This window comes from Sceloporus undulatus, chromosome 2 (genome assembly GCF_019175285.1).
Source record: "Sceloporus undulatus isolate JIND9_A2432 ecotype Alabama chromosome 2, SceUnd_v1.1, whole genome shotgun sequence".
NCBI lineage: Eukaryota > Metazoa > Chordata > Lepidosauria > Squamata > Phrynosomatidae > Sceloporus > Sceloporus undulatus.
The window spans coordinates 188,493,485-188,504,963 of NC_056523.1; positions in this window are offsets into that span (position 1 = coordinate 188,493,485).

Consider the following 11,479-nt stretch of genomic DNA (forward strand, 5'->3'; position numbering starts at 1 on the left):
AAAAAATCCATATGTGGGACAGAGAAAATCTAAATGGGAAGTAATACATTACAAGGAAAAGTTTTAACTTGCATTGCATCAGTTTTGCAGGTAACAAATTTTTAGCAAATGGAACAACAATAATGCTATTTTTAGTGAAGAGAGCAATATGTACTTGCTATTCTTAAAATATGACTTGCGTGGAATTGGAAGCCTTTAAAAATTAGTATTAATGGGGGGATGTTTCAACCTCTCGAAAGAAAACACAGTTCTTTTAATTTGTTGTTATTTTAGTACAATTAATGGTGATGAGTGTTACGTAAATGACTCTCTTTTATTGTTTTGTTTAAAAATAGCATTATAGTGTTATACTGGGTAATGTTATGCCTTTATAACATGAATTTATTTCCTTAGATCAGGGAGTACCACTTCACTTACTTTGCCCAATAATTCTATTTAAGAATCCTTCTGTTAAACCCGCTGATCTCCCAGTAATTTTGCCATCTTGCCTGGGTCAGAGTGTTGTTACACAGATATAAATGAATAAAATCATAAATAATAATAATAATAATAATAAATAATTGTCATGGAATCTCTGTTTTATGTCCTGACTGGTCAGAGGTTCAGAATGGACAAAATCTGCAAGGGGGAACAGTGACCAAAAATGCCTCCTAATATGTGACAGTACTAGAAAGCACCACCGCCTAGGGTTGCCATCTGGCAGTTCACTGCCTACAAATGGCCTAGGATTTTGGTTTCTTTGATACAGCTTCTTGCCATGGGATGCTGTTCCAAGAAACACACACATCAAATAATACCCTTCACTCTTGCTAGATAAGTGCTTTGACAGTACCTACCAGCACTGATCTGGAGCCTTTCACACTGCACAGTTCTAATAATAAATAATAATAAATAATAAGTTCTACTACTATGAGTCCACTTTAACTGCCATGGCTGCATCTATACAATCTTGGGGTTCATAGTTTGGTCAGAGACACTAGAGGAGTTCTCTGGCTAAGAATTATAAATGATCCACTCTAACCTGCATGTCCCAGGATTTAATAAGATGGAACCATGTCAGTTGCTTTGATTGAGATTTCCTGCATGGCAGGGGGTTGGACTGGATGGTCCTTGTGGTCTCTTCCAACTCTACAATACTATGATTCTAAGTGTTATAAATATGTAATCTCAAAGAATCCCTCTTCAAGCTGGGGGAAAACTCCCTCCTGTGCTATGAGAGCATGGTCCTAACAGATTCTGCAGCCTAAAAATATCTCTATCAGTTCACACATCCTCCCTTAAAAAAGGAGTTCACAGTCACAGGGGTCGCTATTGTGAGAAAGGCCAGTCAGGACAAGACATTTTGCCATCTGAGGCAGAGAACACAATGTGATATTATGCACCAAGTCAAAGTCCAGAGGACCCGAATCCAGACCCAAGCCAGAACACAACAGTCACCTTTCCCTGTCTCTGGCAGAGAACATATAATAATAAAATTAACCATTAAAAATTTGCTGCTGCTTGCATCAGCTTCAGCCCCAACTGCACAGATAATTTTCTGGAAAGATGTTTTACAGTTGGACACAACGGATTCACTACCTCCTGCAGAAAATCTTTAGTCAAATCCATGATTAAAAGTAACCATTATAGAAACCATCTTTTATCCATATTTATTGTTATATTTTCTTTTTTAGCCTCTTTAATTTGTTACACAAGGTTTATGTATTTGTCCTTGGTTGCATCCACACTGCAGAAATAATCCAATTTGACACCACTTTAACTCTTGTAGCCCAGTGCTATGGAGTTCTGGGAACTGTAATTTGCTGTGGCACCAAAGTTCTCCCACAAAACTACAATTCCCAGAATTCCATAGCACTGAGCCGTGGCAGTTAAAATTCTGCATCTACGCTGTAGAAATAACACAATTTGGCACCACTTTAACTGTCATGGCTCCATCCTACAGAATCCTGAGATGTGTAGTTCTGTGAGGCACCAGCACTCTTTGGCAGAGAAAGAGAAGTCTTTGATTCAAGACCTTGTGACACTACAAATCCCAGGCTCCCATAGAATGGAGCTACAGTACTCAAAGTGGTGACAAACATTTTGAGCTGAGTTTTGTCCTGCAGTTGCCCTACAGTTTGGTCTTGAATTTGTCCTACATTTTGTCCCTGGTAAAAGTGGACAATTATGGCCCGCCCCAACCAAAATTGTTGCTGCTCTTTCACCACTGTGCATGGCTGTTGCTTGAGGAAGTTGCCTCACTTTCCCCAATGTTAGGGCCGGCGCTTGCTGTCAGTGAAGAGAGACATAGCTTTTGGGTGTCCTGAAGAGCAGCAATGGTTCCAGACAGATCTGAAGAAGCAGCCATACTCCAGAAGCTGTACATGGACCCAGTATTTCAATTAGATGTGTTGAGGAGAACCTCCTGGAGGGCCATTTCCTTCATTCATTAGTGATGGAGAGCCATTTTATGTTTGTTTTATCCTTCCAGAACATTCTGAAAATGGCCCTCTCAATAGCAGGAGCCACTCTTCCTCTCTGCTTCCCTCAGCTTACTGTGGTGAGATTTTTGTTGATGTTCCAAGTCATTTTTTGATTTATGGCGACCTTAAGGCGGTGAACCTATGATGAAGTTTTCTTGGCAAGTTTCTTCAGAGGGGTTTTGCCATTGCCATCCTCTGAGGCTGAGAGAGTGTGACCTCTGGCCCAAGGACATCCAGCAGGTTTATATGGGTGAGTTGGGATCCAAATCCTGGTTTCCAGAGTCATAGTCCAATGCTCAAACCGCTACACCACGCTGCCTGTAGGGCATTAAACAAATATATAACATATATATGACCTAGTGGGTAAAGACAGATATAGTCCTCATTACAGCACAGTCCCTCTTGGGTTGGAGGAAAACCTTCATTTTCTGGTTTTAGATCCTTCCCCAAATGGCTATTTGCCATCCCAAAACAAAAAAGCAACACAGCCATGTGGTGCATGATTGAGAACCTCCTGTGTCTGTAGGCTCCAAGCACATACAGAAGTACAAGGAGAAGGCTGTTTTATTTTTGTATGGGTAGGGATCATGTGTATCTTTTTTTCTGAAGTAAAACAGAGGTGATAGAAAACCGAGGTGTGTGGGTTTTTTAAAATTGCTCCTGCAGTGTAAATGGATTTGAACCATCAGCATATAGTTTGGAGAGAGGGGAGATTGCACGGTATGTATGTGGGACGTAATACAACATGTGTGTTTTTAGAGATTTTTCTCCTCTGGTTTTCAAACAGAGGAAGACGTGTGTTGTCAATGTTTATATATCGGGCGAGTGTGTATGGGTGGTCTGTGTTGAGTATGTTTATTAGGAGAGTGTTCTTGTGCATTCAGCAAACCGGTATGGTAAGGCTGGCCAAACTATTCTACAGAGTGTTTCTAGAAGGAGACAAGACTGGGAAGTTGAGATGCCAAATTATTAGATATACAATATGTAGTTGTATACCCATCGGGGAGAAAATGTTATCCTTTCTTTCTTTTTTTCCCCTTTAACTACAGCAGCGGAGAGAAGTGTAGCAAGAAAGAACAGTTAAAAGGGTGGACAACTGTGGTAGGCCTGGAGTTTTCTACCCCTGTGAGATTCTCAGTAGCCTTATGGACTGCCAGAAAATATCCCCCACTAATGTCTGGAAGCCATCTTTTGATTTTGAAAGATGAGTATTTCTTGATGTTAAGCACTGATGGTGGGATAAAATGTAATACATTTGTATTGCTACTCCTGTAAGCTTTCAATAGTTGGAAGTCACCCTTTTGTAATGTGGGACAGAAGGAGGGTGGGCCTAAGCATCTGAAGTGTTGAAGACCATAGAAACACCCTTGGGTATCACATACAGTCCTAAGATAAGACTTTGACTGTACTTGAACTACTTGTTAAATTATTTTAAAATCTTTGGGGCAGAAAGGACTGCACAAACTAATGTGGTGTAGTAGTTTCAGTGTTGGACTAGGACTCCAGGAGGAGACTAAGGTTCAAATCCCTGATCAGTTATGGTAGCGGTTCTCAACCTGTGAGTCGCAACACCTTTGGGGAGTCAAACAACCCTTTCACATGGGTCGCCTAAGACCATCGGAAAACACATACTTCCAATGGTTTTAGGAACTGAGGCATTGCAATTTTATGGTTGGGGGTCACCACAACATGAGGAACTGTATTAAAGGGTCACAACATTAGGAAGGTTGAAAATCACTGAGTTATGGAAACCATTGGGTGATCTTCAGTAGGTCCCACTCTCTCAGTCTCATAATGGCAAATTCCCTCTGAACAAATCTTGCAGAGAAAACCCCATGATAGATTCTCCTTAGGTGGATCTCCCTAAGCTGGAAGCGAGAAAGGCACACTACAATGGAGGACTACATCCAATTATTAGCCCTACATACCATTGTTAGTGTTAACTAAAGTAGATTCAGTAAATCAAAATGTACTGTTATGTGTGTTATGTGGATTTAGTAGATCTGCTCTACTTGGGCCTAAAAATTGGATTTAGGCCTTTGGATTGGACAACAGAAACTTGCTGAAGTGTTCCAATTTATTTTGTTGCCCAAGATGAAGGACAAAATGCCTCCCTCCCTCAGTCCATCCAACTGAACTGGTAGTTAAAATTAACTTCAACATTAGGGCAATATCCTCCACAATACCCAAGAGACAACAGGTTTGTGAGTCTTCCACGTTGCAGGGTACATAGCACTCAGCTTTCTCATCCAACAACTTTCTGCTACCTCCCAGCATCTGTCACTTAAGATGACTTGCTTGCTCTGCCTAAAGGTAGGGCAGACTCTGGATTCTTCAGGTTAAAATCTCTACCCAGCCTTGAGGCTTTCCTGAGTTACATTTATTTAGCTCTGGGATAGGAATGATTTGGCTATGAATGTTGTTGGATTGCCAGGATAATCAGTGGTGAGGAATACTGGGGGGCTGTAATCCAACAGCATCTGGAATTGCCCTAATTTTGGAAATAAATCTAACTGCCAGTTCAGTTGGATGAAATGCAAAAGAAGCCGTGTTGTCCTTTATCTTGAGCAGCAAAATAACTTGGGACTGACTTTGGACAGTCGCTATCTTTCAACCCATTTTTTCTACTTGTAAAGAAAAGTAAAATAACTGTGGCCAACCTAAGCTCCTTATACGAAGAGTGAGCTACTACTGTCCTAAAAAATATTAAGCCAGTTTATGTGATGGTATGGGGGACTTCATATTTACCTCATATAAAAACTCTAAATTGATCCAGATGTTATTTAACTGCAACTCCCAGCAGCCCTAGCTAGCATAGCCAAAAGTGAGAAATTCTGGGAAGTGCAGGCCAGCAACCTCTGGAGGGATGCTTGATTCTTATACCTATTTTTCACAGAAAGAACAACCTTCTCAATCCAGATGTGGTTGATTGTCAGAGCTGTTCATATGGACCTCTTGAATCACTAAGCCTCCATTACCTCTTTCCATGACAAATGTACATTGGTTCTAATCCTTTAACTATCATCATGAAAGGATGCTGGGGAGAATAGTTTGATGAGGTTTGTGATTTTCCCCTCAGGGATCCTAAGCCATAAAATATATACCAGGTCTGGGGAAACAGTTGTCTTCCAAATGTTGTACAACACCAGTATGCATCAGCCCTCTACAGTATAGCCAGTGATTGGGGTGATAGAAGGTACTGTCCAGAAATATATGGAGAATCACAGGTTCCCCCAAATTTTGTCTAGAAAAGAGGAAATCATCACCATAGGGTTAAAGGGCCATTTCCGGAGCCACTGATGAAAATAATTTCTGTTGTGAGATTGTTTTTATTTTTTATTTCTTTTATTATTTATAATTTCTGTATTCGTTCATAAGATTGATTTGTAGTGTATTGTATGTACAACAGTCCTTCCTCCATTCTTGCAGATTTGGAAACCGCATCCCTTGCTTATGTACGAGGGATGAACAGAGGGGGAAATAATGGGGCATGCGCCAGAGGTTCTGGATTGTACCTTCTATCAGCCTCCTGCAGCCGCACACCTATATTCAAGCCAATGGGGCTTGAATATTTGCAAAACTCCGTTTTTGCGTGGGGGGGGGTCTGGAATGGATCCCCCACAAAAACAGAGGGTCGGCTGTAGTGTTATCATAAACTTCCTATGATTTTCTGTTCGGTATGGCTTATTTCTTTATGATCTTGCATTTCTCTTCAAATATTATTCATTAATAATTGCTTCAGATTTATTACAATTTATTATATTTCCACTTGAGTAGCTATATTGTACAATGTCTGTTTCCTATATTTTTATCATAAAGTTATTTAATTACTGTTATTTTTTATTTGTTTTCATACTGTTATTCAACAAGTCTGTGAGTACCAGCATATACCATTTTTTCTCTATTTCATCAAATGACTTACCATTTGTCCAGCAAGTTAGTTTGTCCATATCAATCATATCCAAATCTGTTGTGAGGTTTAGACGGTAGTGAAGGAGAGAAATATGGGCTCACAACAGATTTCTTTAACTCATTTGTCCTGAGTACATTGTAAAGTGCACTGTAATTTGGGTAACTCTTACTTTTAAAAACACACCACCATACTTCACACTTTAAATATACAAACATAAACACATACACCGCCTTCTCTTGGAAATGTTAGCATACCCTCCAACTGTACTGATTTCAGTGGCATCACTAGAGGGGTGCGGACCACACTGGGTGACACCACAGAGGAGTGGTGACACCCAGTTGGGCCCTCCTCCTGCTGTGTGTGAGTGCTGTACTACTGTGACTAGTCCCCACTCTGTCTTCTCCTCTGCCCTGGCCCTCTCCGCAAGGAGGAAGCCAAGGCAGTGGAGGAAGACGGGCAGCAGGCACCCTTTCTGCCCCCTCCCGCTGCCCAGCTGCCCCCAATAGCCCTTGGTGGGCGGCAACTGAGCAAGCAAGTCAGTGAGGCATCGAAGGGGAGAGAGGGAAGAAGGCCACTACCCTCCAGCAGCCCTTTCCAGGTCTGGCTGGTTGGGGACAACTGGAAAGATGGGACAGGTGAGAGAGGAAGCAAAAAGCATGTGCCCAACTTGTCTTTTTCACTGTCCTGGCTCTCTCCATGAGGAGGAGGCCGAGGAGAAGGGCTGAGCATGTCCTTTCCATCCCCTCCCGCTGCCTCACTTGCCTGGCCACCTTGTGCCATCCCACAGCCCTGGGTGGAAATGGGGGAATGCAAGGAAGGCAACAGGAGGGGAGCCCCCATTTCCCTCTCCTCTTCTCATGTCCCACTTTGTCCTCTGCTTACTTCAGGTGGAATCTTGCCCTTCCCAGGAGACTCAGGCAAGAGCAAACTGCTGCAGCTTCCCCTACTTGTGTGTTCTTTGTCATTAATAATTTGTTGCTCACACTCTGCTGCTGTTTGGCCACATGTATCCTGGTTGTCTGTGAAACTCTAGAGAGTGTTAGATATCTTCCTGTTATTTTCTTCTTCTTTTATGACTGAATGAACCAAACATTTTGAGGAACACAATAGCATAATCAAATGCATTCTGAGAGACAAATGGTTATTAAATACAGTGCATGACCTGTATTTTTCCCCCTACATGGATATTTCCTCAAGAGAAATGTGTATATTTGTAAGAAACCAAACCGCAATGACCCATTTGGAAGTGACCACTGCACATGTGTAAGGAGCATGTTAGATGGGCAACACATTAGAAACTCCCACAGACCCATCTTGCCACATTTCCACACGGCCTTGGGTAACCCCACAGCCTATATTGCTATTTTCTTGCTGCCTCCCAAATAGAATGCCTTCCAGCTGTAAATATTTAATAACTAGCTTTGCATTATGTATGGTGTTTACTAAATTTGGCTGAAATACTGAAAAAAAATCTGTATAGACATTTTTTAAAATTTTAATAGGATTCATCTGTTTATAATTGTGGGCAGCACTGAGTCTTTTAGCCTGACACAGATTCATGCCTAATTGCATAGATCCTGATCGCATTGCACCATTATCATCATCTTTGTCATTATCTACATTATATTACTACCCCACATTTCTGCAGAATATTCAGTGCAACAACCGTAAAAAGCCTTACTTTTATCTTTCCAGATTTCTCTTTTTCACTGAATGGAGCTCAAGGCAGCTAAAAAGCGATTAAATTTGTATTCAAATAATCATAATCAATAAAACTCTTCAAATATGCACACTGAGTTGGTTTGGGGTAGGAATGAATAGGGCTAGGCCCTCCTTGTATTGGACTACAGCTACCAGGCGTCGTCACCATTGAATATGCTGATGAAGGTTGCTGGGACTTGCTTGTCAACAACATCTCGCCCTCCTCATGAAGTAAGTCCAAAGCTTCCTATATGTACTGGTTTAAGTTGTTTATGACATTTGTATCTCATCTTTTTTGTAAGGAGTTCAGGGTACAAATAGAAAAAGGGATGAAGTTGAGAGATAGTGTCCATCCTTTGTTGTCCCATTTTCTCATTTGCTTCTAAAATGTCCCAGTTTCTATCTCTTCCTCCAATGTTCCTCTTTGTTCTCAGATTCCTTCAATTGCTGCAAACCAAGTTCAAAGTGTAAAGGTAATTTGTACTCCACTAGCTTGAGGGGAGGGAGCAGAGGAAGTGGAGGAATTTTGCCCTTCCCAGTAGGCTCCAACAAAAGCAAACTGTTGCAGCCTCTCCTAGTCTGTGTGTTCTTCCTCTTTAATAACTCTGGCCATCTGACATTGCTTGGCCACATGTGTCTCAGTTCTCATCTGTGAGAAGTTGGAGGGTATGCAGATGCTGCTAGACTACAGCTCCTACCATCCCTCATTATCCTGGCTAAGACTGCTGGGCCTGGCAGTTAGACAACCTGCGGAGAGCTCTCCACACGTTGTCTGACTGCTAGTCCTAGCAGCCCTGACTTCCATCTTTCTGACATTTATTAAACAATCAGCACTATGCTACTCCTTCATGATATTAAAAATCTGCTGAATACAATGGCTGCCTCCTAGTTACTGCAGGAATTGGCTACTGTGGCCCTCCAGATGTTTTAAGGTTGCAGTTCTCATAATCCTTCACTCTTGGCTATGCTGGCCAAGGCTGATGGAAGACCCAGTCTAACAACACCTAAAGAGCCACAGTTACGTCTATGGTTCTATGGAATGGTAGCACTGGTCCTAGTTGCTGGACTATGACCCTGGAGTGTATGTGTGTGTTGTGTACCTTCAAGTTGTTTCGGACTTATGGCGACCTTAAGGCAAACCTATCACAGAGTTTCCTTAGCAAGTTTCTTCAGCTGGCATTTGCCCTTGCCATCCCTGAGGCAAGAGCAGGGTTGTCCAGGGTTCCCAGTGGGTTTTTGTGGCTTAGCAGGGATTAAAAGCCGGCTTTACAGAGTCATAGTCTAAAACTCAAACCACTACATCACATTGGCTCTTACAGTCGGCTCTCCTTATCCACAGATTTTTTAATCCAGGGGTAGGCAACCTGCAGCCCGCGGGCCGGATGTGGCCCGGCAAGGCCTTGGGACCGGCCCCAGCCCGGTCCTGCCGCCGATTGCCACCGGAGCCTTTGGCCTGTTGCGTGAGGGCGTGGGGCCTTTGGCCTATCAGGAGGAGGTGGGCAAGGGGGGGCAAGCGGCAGGCAAGGGGGGCAAGCGGTGGGCAAGGGGGGCAATTGTCTATAGAAGCCTCCGAAACATGAATTTATATTAACATTTTTCAAAAAATCAGCAAAATTTTAGCGTGTCCTCCATGTTTTTAAAAAAAGTGTCCTCCATTTGAATTTTTGTCCTACATTTGTCCTGGTTTATTTATTTATTTAATTCTTTAAATTAATTATTTATTTTTTTGCTCCCCCCCCCCCCCCCCAGTTGTCTGAGGGACAGCAACCCGGCACCCGGCTCAAAAAGGTTGCCTACCCCTGTTTTAATCCATGGATTCAAGCATCCATGGCTTGAAAATATTTTTTTAAAGTATAAATTCCAAATAGCAAATCTTGATTTTCCATTTTATATAAGGGACACCATTTTGCTCTGCCATTATATTTAATGGGACTTGAGCATCCACAGATTTTGTTATCCACAGGGGATCCTGGAACCAAACCCCAGGGGATAACAAGTTCCCACTGTGCATGATCCTGGAGTCTAGGGTTCAAGTCCCCACTCAGCCATGGAAACCCACTGGGTGACCTAGGGCAAGTCACACTTTCTATGCCTCAGAAGATGGCAAAACCAACCCCCCTTTGAACAAATATTGCCGATAAAACCCTGTGGTAGCATTGCCTTAAATAAAAAAGGATGTGAAAGAATACATAACAACAAATAATTTTAACCTTAACGATGCATTAGGGTAACACATTTCTTATCCCAGCTCTGGAAAAAAAGAAGGAATGGTATAAAGCGATCTTGAGAAGATGGCTGAAAGATAGGCTGAAGCCCTGTTGTTTTTGCTTCTAGCTCTGCTTTCTAGTCTTCCCTTTGCTGTCAATGTATAGAGGCCATAGAAAGCACAGGATCTAGAAAGGTTTTTAAGTATGTATAGAGAGAACAGGAAATAGCCAAGATTCCACTCTCCAGCTGGAATTTAATTTAGCAGCCCAGATCCAGAAAGGAGACTCAGCAGAGAAATACCAGAAAAGTAGTTACCTTTTAAGATGCACGCAGGCCAGCTTGCCATGGTCTGTCTTCCATTCCCTTTTTATTTGGAGCAAAGTGTGATCCTTTAAATCAGTAGTTCCCAACCTTCCTAATGCTGCGAACCTTTAATACAGTTCCTAATGTTGTGGTGACCCAAACCCATGAAATTATTTTCCTTGCTACTTCATAACTGTAATTAAACAGGTGTTTTCCAATGGTCTTAGGTGACCCCCATAAAGGGTCATTCGACCCCCAAAGGGGTCCTGACCCACAGGTTGGGAACCACTGCTTTAAATTAAGAGTTATATTGGGGTGTGAGATGCAGAGAGCAGATAGCTGGAAAGAGAGCCTGATGGATCTGAGGAAAGGGAAAACCTGTCATCATCCATGCTCTGGTCTCATCCCAGGGAACAAGATCATTTGCACTCTATTAGCTCATATACAGGGTTAGATTAATCTGGAGCTATGAAGCATGCAGAAGCAAGTTGCGGGAGAAGATCTATGTATAGATCGGGGTGGGCAATGTGGAAACCTTGGGGGCCACCTCCTGGAGACCTTGGAAGGTTTCCCTTTTATCACATTTGCTTCCCTCACAACTAACTAACTAACTAAATGTCCTCAGATGGGGGACATTCTCACCACATTTTGGGGCTTTGCTGGAGGGCATTTTGGGTAATTTTGAGACATTTAAAAATATTTTTTGTAAAACTTTGTTTTGAACCCCCCCAGGCTCAAGATTGGTGGAAATTCCCTCTACACCCCATAGATGTCATTGGGCATTTTGTCAGTGTGTGTGTGTGTGTATAATATTTTAAAACATATTAGTTGAACTCTGGGGACCCTGAAAACAGACCTGAGGGCTGTGTGCGGTTCGTGGGTCACATTTTGC